The sequence below is a fragment of the Serinus canaria genome, chromosome 2 (genome assembly GCF_022539315.1).
Source record: "Serinus canaria isolate serCan28SL12 chromosome 2, serCan2020, whole genome shotgun sequence".
Classification (NCBI taxonomy): Eukaryota; Metazoa; Chordata; class Aves; order Passeriformes; family Fringillidae; genus Serinus; species Serinus canaria.
Window position 1 is genome coordinate 31,575,315 of NC_066315.1, and position 7,410 is coordinate 31,582,724.

General features: G+C 37.3%; 1 long non-coding RNA gene across 1 annotated transcript; it reads left to right on the forward strand.

The window, feature by feature from the left end:
- Positions 1-2,987: 2,987 nt before the first annotated feature.
- On the forward strand, positions 2,988-6,362 carry LOC127059273 (uncharacterized). Its single transcript, XR_007776907.1, has 4 exons — positions 2,988-3,075; positions 3,265-3,422; positions 4,330-4,475; positions 6,155-6,362. It is a non-coding gene; the product is annotated as an uncharacterized LOC127059273 (long non-coding RNA).
- The last annotated feature ends 1,048 nt before the right edge of the window (positions 6,363-7,410 follow it).

Consider the following 7,410-nt stretch of genomic DNA (forward strand, 5'->3'; position numbering starts at 1 on the left):
TCCTGGGCAGCAAAGGCTGTGTATTCTTCTTGCAGGAAACTTGTTAAATAAACCAAGGATGTGAAGTCAACATCACAGGGGCTTGTTTTCCGAGCATGTTACACCCACCAACAGTCTCGTGGCATAAAATTTGAGAGTTTATAAACCTTTAAGGATTTGCTGTGAAATTTTAGTAGTATTCCTTCACATTTTAAGTCAGTGCTGTAAGCCATCCACTGCTCCTTCTAAGAAAAATTAAGGCATGTACAAAGCAGTGGACTCGTCTCATTGTCTGTAGCTCTTCCTTCTGTCCACTGCTCTTGAGCCAAGTTCCTCTTGTTAAATGCTCTTCTACCAAGTCCCTCCACTAATCCCAGCAGGTGAACTGCATGGCAATCCAGAAACAAGTAAATTGTGCTCCCTTTCCATTGCATTTACAGCATTGTCTCAGTGAGCTGTGATGGAATGGTTTTGTACTGTCACGTGTAGATCAAATGATGGCCTCTTACATTATTTTTGTGTTTGTGTGTACCAATATTTCCTCCTGGTAAATGCATTCAAGTGGTACACTGAAGTGCCTTCATGTGTCTTAAGCCATCACTCCACGCAATTATCTGAAACAGTCAAATTGTGGATTGTTTTCATAATGGAAAGAATCATTCACAGCAAATTGCACAAATGAGCAATTTAAATTAAATCTTGGTTCATAAAAAAGAGCTTAAGAGGTGAACTTGTTAAAGCACAGTGATTCACTACTGTTCATTGCAATGTTCTTTCTATAGTTCAGAGATTAAGATATTTTTCTTACAGATGATATCACTTTTAATCTGCAGTATTTTCTGTCAGTTCTCATCTTATCTGTAGCCACATAACATTTTTTGAGGTATCTGCTAGAGTGGGTGAGATTAGCATGTAGTGTAGGGTTTTATTTAGCCTTCCCCAAGGCATATGACTCACCCGCTCTGCCTCTAGAACAGCAGAAAATTGGAGAATGTTGCTTGATGGAGGCACGTTCTGATGCAAACTAATATTGGTACAATAGTTTTGGGGATCTCAATAATACTTAAGTCTGGAACGCTGCCACAGAGAACAAAAATGTGCAAGTGTTTATAACTTGGACATCATTTAAAATTTGGATCAAGAAAATTGTGGTTTAAAATTAGAGATACACATTGAGCTAAAAGAACAAAATTGTCTTTTATGTAATTAAGAGACTTTAGGCCTTTCATATGCACATAGTTTCTGCAAGAAGTTTTTTCCTTCTGTGGTAGGAAAGCAGGGTAAGTGCAGCCACAACTTTTGCCCCCAGAATTTATAATCATCCAGTTACAAATATGTTGGGGTTCTCCATTTCTGTCCTGCCTTCCAGCACACCTTCACTCTTTATCTTCTTGTTTTACTTCTCCAGTCAATAACCATCCTTTCAGCTGACTGTGACTAGACAGAAATGGCCTTGGAAGCATTTGTTGCCTTCGCTGAGCTCACCAGTCAAAGTCACCGCTGAGGTTTGCAGATGATTCATGTCACTGAAAAAATCTATGACAATACTTCCACAGTCCTACTGGAAACTGCTCGCAGTGACGTATTTGCTTATCCTGCTTTGCCCAAGGCACTCCTAAGTCTGCTGTGAGTCAGGACTGTGGCAGTGCTGTGAAGTCCAGCCTTCAGCTGTCCCCCTGCAAGTGCAGTTTCCATCTCCTACAGGCTCTCACGGACATGTTCCTCAGTTTTTAAATAAGCAAGACAAGTTCAAAACCATATACTTATGTTTCATTCTTTTATTTTAATACACTAGGCAATAGAAAAAAAATAAATCTGTAGTCTACACTTTTTCCTCTTCTACTTATAATACATGAAGCTCATAATTATTTTTTCTTTTTTTTTTTAAATACATATAGGCATTTCTTATTGACAGATATTAAAGTCTTATTAAATTCTGGCTTTCATCATCTCAAAATCAATAGCAGGTGTATCTCAAATGCATTACATTATTGACAGGACCAAAAAAAATCTGGTTTAGATGTACAAAACTTTTGAGAAATCGTTTTCCTCTTGCCAAACAGTATTGAGTTTGCATTAAATGCTCTGCAGTGCTGTAAGGATTTTAACTGCTGTATTCCCTAAATGTTTCATAACACCCTTTGGTTCAAATCCCAGCTCTGAGACAGAGAGAATTTAGGTTGCTTGTTGAAGGTGATAGCCTCAGTCACTGTGGCAATACTGTAGATTTCCTTGAAGTCCACCTATTGCTGTGGTTTATTTTGTGCAGAATACTTTCTGTGATAACTTGAACAACAAAAATATATGACCTAGGAAGGAAGATTGTTAGTTTTCCAGTCCTGCTTTAATAAATTCCTGGTAATTTCTAGAGGTTTTTGAAAGAGTGCTATTAGAAATAAGACTTCTGTGGATGATGAATCCTGTCATATGTGGAATTAATTCCTGTGGAATACTTCACTAAGTGTCAAAATTGAGGATCACATCGTACCAGAGTTCAGCATCATAATAATGCTTAACAAATATTGTTTTATTCTGTGTTTTCAACATAACACAGCAGCTTTTTGTAGCTTTTTTTCCCTTACACATCTAAGGAAAGCAGTGCAGTTGGACAAAAATGGCATAAACTCAAAGTTTATGTCTCAATAATTTGCAGTTCTGATGAACACATAAGGGTCTTTGAGTTAATTTGTTCACTGTTGTAGTAAATTTATAACCTGATGGTCTGCACTGACCATCAGGTAAGCACCTCATTTTGGTTAATAGGCTGAACTTTAGTACAATCTCCTTAATATTTCTTTGTCTGGGAGATGATATTGCATTAGATATATGATTAAATGTCCTGATTAAATGAGATCTATCCTTCATATTTTTGCACTTTACATATTTTGGTAAAGATCTTATTTAATCCTTCCCAGGAGAAGGAGAAAATAATCTACTCACTGATTAATTTCCTGAGTGTCAGGCTACCTGGGGATTTCACATTGAAAGCATTTCAGTTTCAAAGGATGCAGATGGATATGCTGTGAAACTTTCAAAAGCTGTGAAGTAGTCAATCAAGTCAATCAGCAAGACTTTTCTGGAATTCAGAATCCCAAGGTGAAATATCCTCAAAGACTATCTGTGAGTTTCAGTGACTGCTAAGGACAATAGTTAAAAAACCCCAACCTTGTACACGGTGAAAGGTTCCAGAAATTTTAGCCAGCATGATTTTGAATTCTTGATTTTGTTTCATTTCAGTGTTGCTTCATATGGTAATAATTTTTATGCCTTTGTGTTACATTTCAGGGATATTTGGAAAAAACCTGAAGAAGGTAGTCTAACCTATGCTCCAGCAAAAGAATGAGAAACTTTTCTATTTTATTAGTGATTTGAATGTGCCTGAAGTGGATAGATATGAAATTGTTCAGCCTCATGATTTTGCAGCATATTGCTTATGGACACTGGTGAGCATTTGCTTCTTACCTAATGTTAAGATATTTTTTTGCTGTGGTCCATGATGGCAACCATAAACCACAGAAAAAACCCAAAAAGCTTCAAAATTAATTGGTTAAAGAGAAAAGCATATGTTCCTGGGAGGTTATAAACTGTTTTAGAAAAGAGAGGCAGAAAGTGAAGGGGCTGTGGAGTCTTGGAAGGAAAGTATCCTTCTGCTGCTTTTGATGAAGCTGCTGGATATTGGCCCCACTGATTGACTGTAGAGATCAGGGATGGCTGAGATATAGAAGCTGATTCCCTAAATTGCAGGTGTTTAGCCTCTAACCCTCTGTGTTTTCTTCACCTGTAAAGACAATTTCTTCCCCTGTAAAGACATCAGACAAAATCCATAGAAACTTTATGATACTGGTTCAAATGAACAGTCCTTTTCTGCCATGAGAATAAAAGCATAGATGGCCACTGAAAGAAATTCAGTTGATTTGGGAAATTAGGTAATTACAGAATCTCAGAACTGTTGGGGTTGGAAGGGACCTCTGGAGATCATCTAGTCCAAGATGTCAAGGCAGTGCCACCTAGGTTAGGTGACAACCTTCTTACTTTCCAAATGACAATTTAACTTTTTTGACAATTAAAACATATTGTATTCCTTCAGCAGAACCTGTGTAAATATAAAGCTTCCAGTCCAAAATCAACAGATTAGTGTTTTAGTTGATTTTGTTACAGGAAGACCAATATTCTGTGTAAATGCTTCACTGTTATCGTAAACACATATTAGATTCATGTTCAGATGTCATGTCTTCATGTCATCTTGTATGACATGAAGAAAATACGTGATTTACAAAGAAAACATTTTGAATGATCTGTACTGTTCTTGCATCTGTTAATGGAGATCAATTGTATAAATTTTTTCACTAGGTCATACTTCATCCCAAGAAGAAATAACACCAGGCATCAGCTGAATATCTTGTTAAGGAAGAAGATGTTAAGAGAAAAAAAAAAAGGAAGTGATTCCTCAAATCTGAAACCTCTCTGGCTTGGAGAAATCAGTCAGGTCTAACTTGGTAACACGCAAAGCTAATGTCTCAATACTTTCCTGTTTTCTTCCCAAAACTATATTCTTTTTGAGACAGGAAACCTTTTATTCTTTCACAATGATCTCAGAGTTAAGATCTCAAAATCCCTAGTCCTTAAAAGGGTTGTCACTTCTTTCTTTTGAATGGTTTTGAATTCTTTTAAAACAAAATCGAACCAAAAATTAAAAATTTCCTTTTTTTACAAAACAGATCAAATCAAGAAAAGTACTGACCATGAAAATCAGGAATTTAATGTAACTACTTAAGAATTCTGAAAAAGAGTAAAATTCATTGCAAATACAAGGAAAGAAAGAAAATGCATTATTTTATTAAGTTCTGGGAAGGAAGGATTTGCTCATTTGAGCAGGGAATAACTGCATTATTCATGAGTTTTCCTTTTACAGTATTTCTTTTACAGACCTGCTTGCCCTAGTTGACATGTGCACTAATATCTAAAGAAACAGGATTCTCTTCCCATTTGGACAAAAAGAATGTAAATTTCCAGCAACTCATAGCCCTTTAATTTTTTAAAATTTATTATTTTTTAATTTTTTTATTTTTATTTAATTTTATTTTAATTTCATTTAATTTTAATTTTATTTAATTTTAATCGCTATCCACTTTTTATGTGGCCTCCTTTTAATTCACCTGGAGCTGTCACCTGGAGAGCCAGAAAGAGTATTGGATAATACAGCAAATAGAGGAGCATGCCCCCTCATACTCCATGATGATCTTTGTTGGTTTTTTTCTTACTGAGATCAGCTAATTTTCCTCTAATCGGTGATGAGTGGTGGTTGTGTGCATTCTCAAAATGATTTGTACTTCTTTTGACCATGCTTTGCTCATCTCCAAGTGTGTTTGGAGCCAGTTTCATTACAAAAAATACTTTATCATCAGAAACTTTGTAGAAATGTGGTGTCTTAATTGCAACAGAATTTTTGAACAAAATATTATATGATAGAAAATGTGGGATTTTTTTTTAATTTTAAAATGTCAATCTCTATTCTATACTTCCATGGACATTTGTATTCCAGATTTTCTGTAGGACAGATCTGTTGATTCTTCACCTGAGGTTAAGCCTGGAAATGTACAGTGCTTCAGTGTTTTGTCACTAATATTAATCAAGTTACATTTTCTTTCTCAGTTATGATAGGCAGAAGGTAACTATTAAAGAAATTCATAATTTTCAGTACGTTACCTTTATGAATCCAGCTGCTTCATTATCAAGCCTAAGCTCCAGCTAGGGTCTGAAGTATCATATTATAGCAATCCTGTATTTAATACATGAAATAATTACTATTTAGCTTTCCACTACAATAGGTAGCAGATGAAAGGGAATAGGAGATAATATAGTGTTTGAAATTTAGTGCTGGTTGAAAATCTTGCTGCTCTTATAGCTAAATAGAAAGAGACACACTAGATTTATGATGACATTGAGAGTTCCCTGAATTGCAGTCTCATGTGGTCATCCACCTGTCAGATGTGCCCTTGGGGCTCATAACCAGACGTGCAACTGCTGTGGGACTGCATCAAGGATGAGGCTAGAAATGAAGTATTTTCTGTGACACACAAGTAGATGTATGCTCACCAGGCTGTCTTGTCATTTAACACTTCACTGACTCTTATCTGCTGAGAATCTTCATCTCTTTTTCCCTTTTTATTTTCAGCGACATTTTGCAGTATTTGCCTCCAACTTCCTTTCTTCAGGTTCCCTGATTACCATCTAGAGAAAAACAGCTGGCTTCCACTTCCAGCAACAAGCTTTGCTCCACCAGTAATCAAGAATATTTGAGCCATAGTACTAGCAGATATATATCTTCACCAGGCAAAGATTCAAAACTTCCCAGCAATTGATATGAGGTTCCACTGCACCCTAAATATGAGAGACCTCTCCAATGGCTTTCAGGTCTGTGTCATATCTGTATCATGTACCTGACAACACTCTGTTATTGCTGATCTTTACAATCTAATGATGGACGTTGGATTGTGGACTGGTGAAGAACAGATGCTTTTTGTTCAAAGTAGAAGATATTCCCTTCCCTAAAGTGACCTAAAGATCAGATGGGTTGGAAGCTGAGACAGAAAATGTATTTAGTGGAAATAGAGCAATGGTTTGCAAAGTTTGCTGTGCTTACTTTTTCAGTTGGTTGGTTGTTGAGAAGAGGTCAACATTTCAAGGGTGAAACAACTTTTGGAAGACCAGGTAGAACAAAACAGAGATTGAAGAAGCTCTGAAACAATAACCATAAAATCACAAATCATTTAGGTAGCAAAAGACCTCTAAGATGAACAAGACCATTAGTCTAGCACAGCCATGTCCACCCTTAAACCATGTACCTAAGTGCCACATCTACACATCTTTTAAATACCTCCAGGGATGGAGACTCAACCACGTCCTTGGGTATCCTGTTCCGGTGCTTGACAACCCTTTCCATGAATCAGGGTTTTCAAAGGGTAGCTGAACACCAAAGCAGAGATTCAAGACAGAGGGAAGGACAGAATAGGGTTAGCAATCCTGCCCTCGCTTGTAAAAACAGGTGAGTCTGGTCCTGGTTTGGTTTTATCTGCTTTCCTGTTCCTTGGAATGCAGCTCTGTTCTTTTACAGAATATTTTTTTTGTCTGCCCACCTCATGGATCACTGTGAAGGCAAGGAGGCAAGGGCTTGTCAGGTCCCCTTGTACACCACACACCTTGTTTTGGTGGGGTTGCGCTGGCCCATCCCACATGTTTGCACCCCTCCTGGCGTGGAAGCTGGCAAAGAAGGAAGTTTGAGGTGATGGTTGAGAAAGTGCTAATTTTGTCGTGATGACCTCTGTCCTGCTTTCTTGAGCAGTATTGAAAAACAGGGCTAGTGACATGGAAGGTCCTGGCAGTGCTGGTGTTTCCGTGTGTCCTGTACTGCCCTGGAGCCTCAAGCCATAA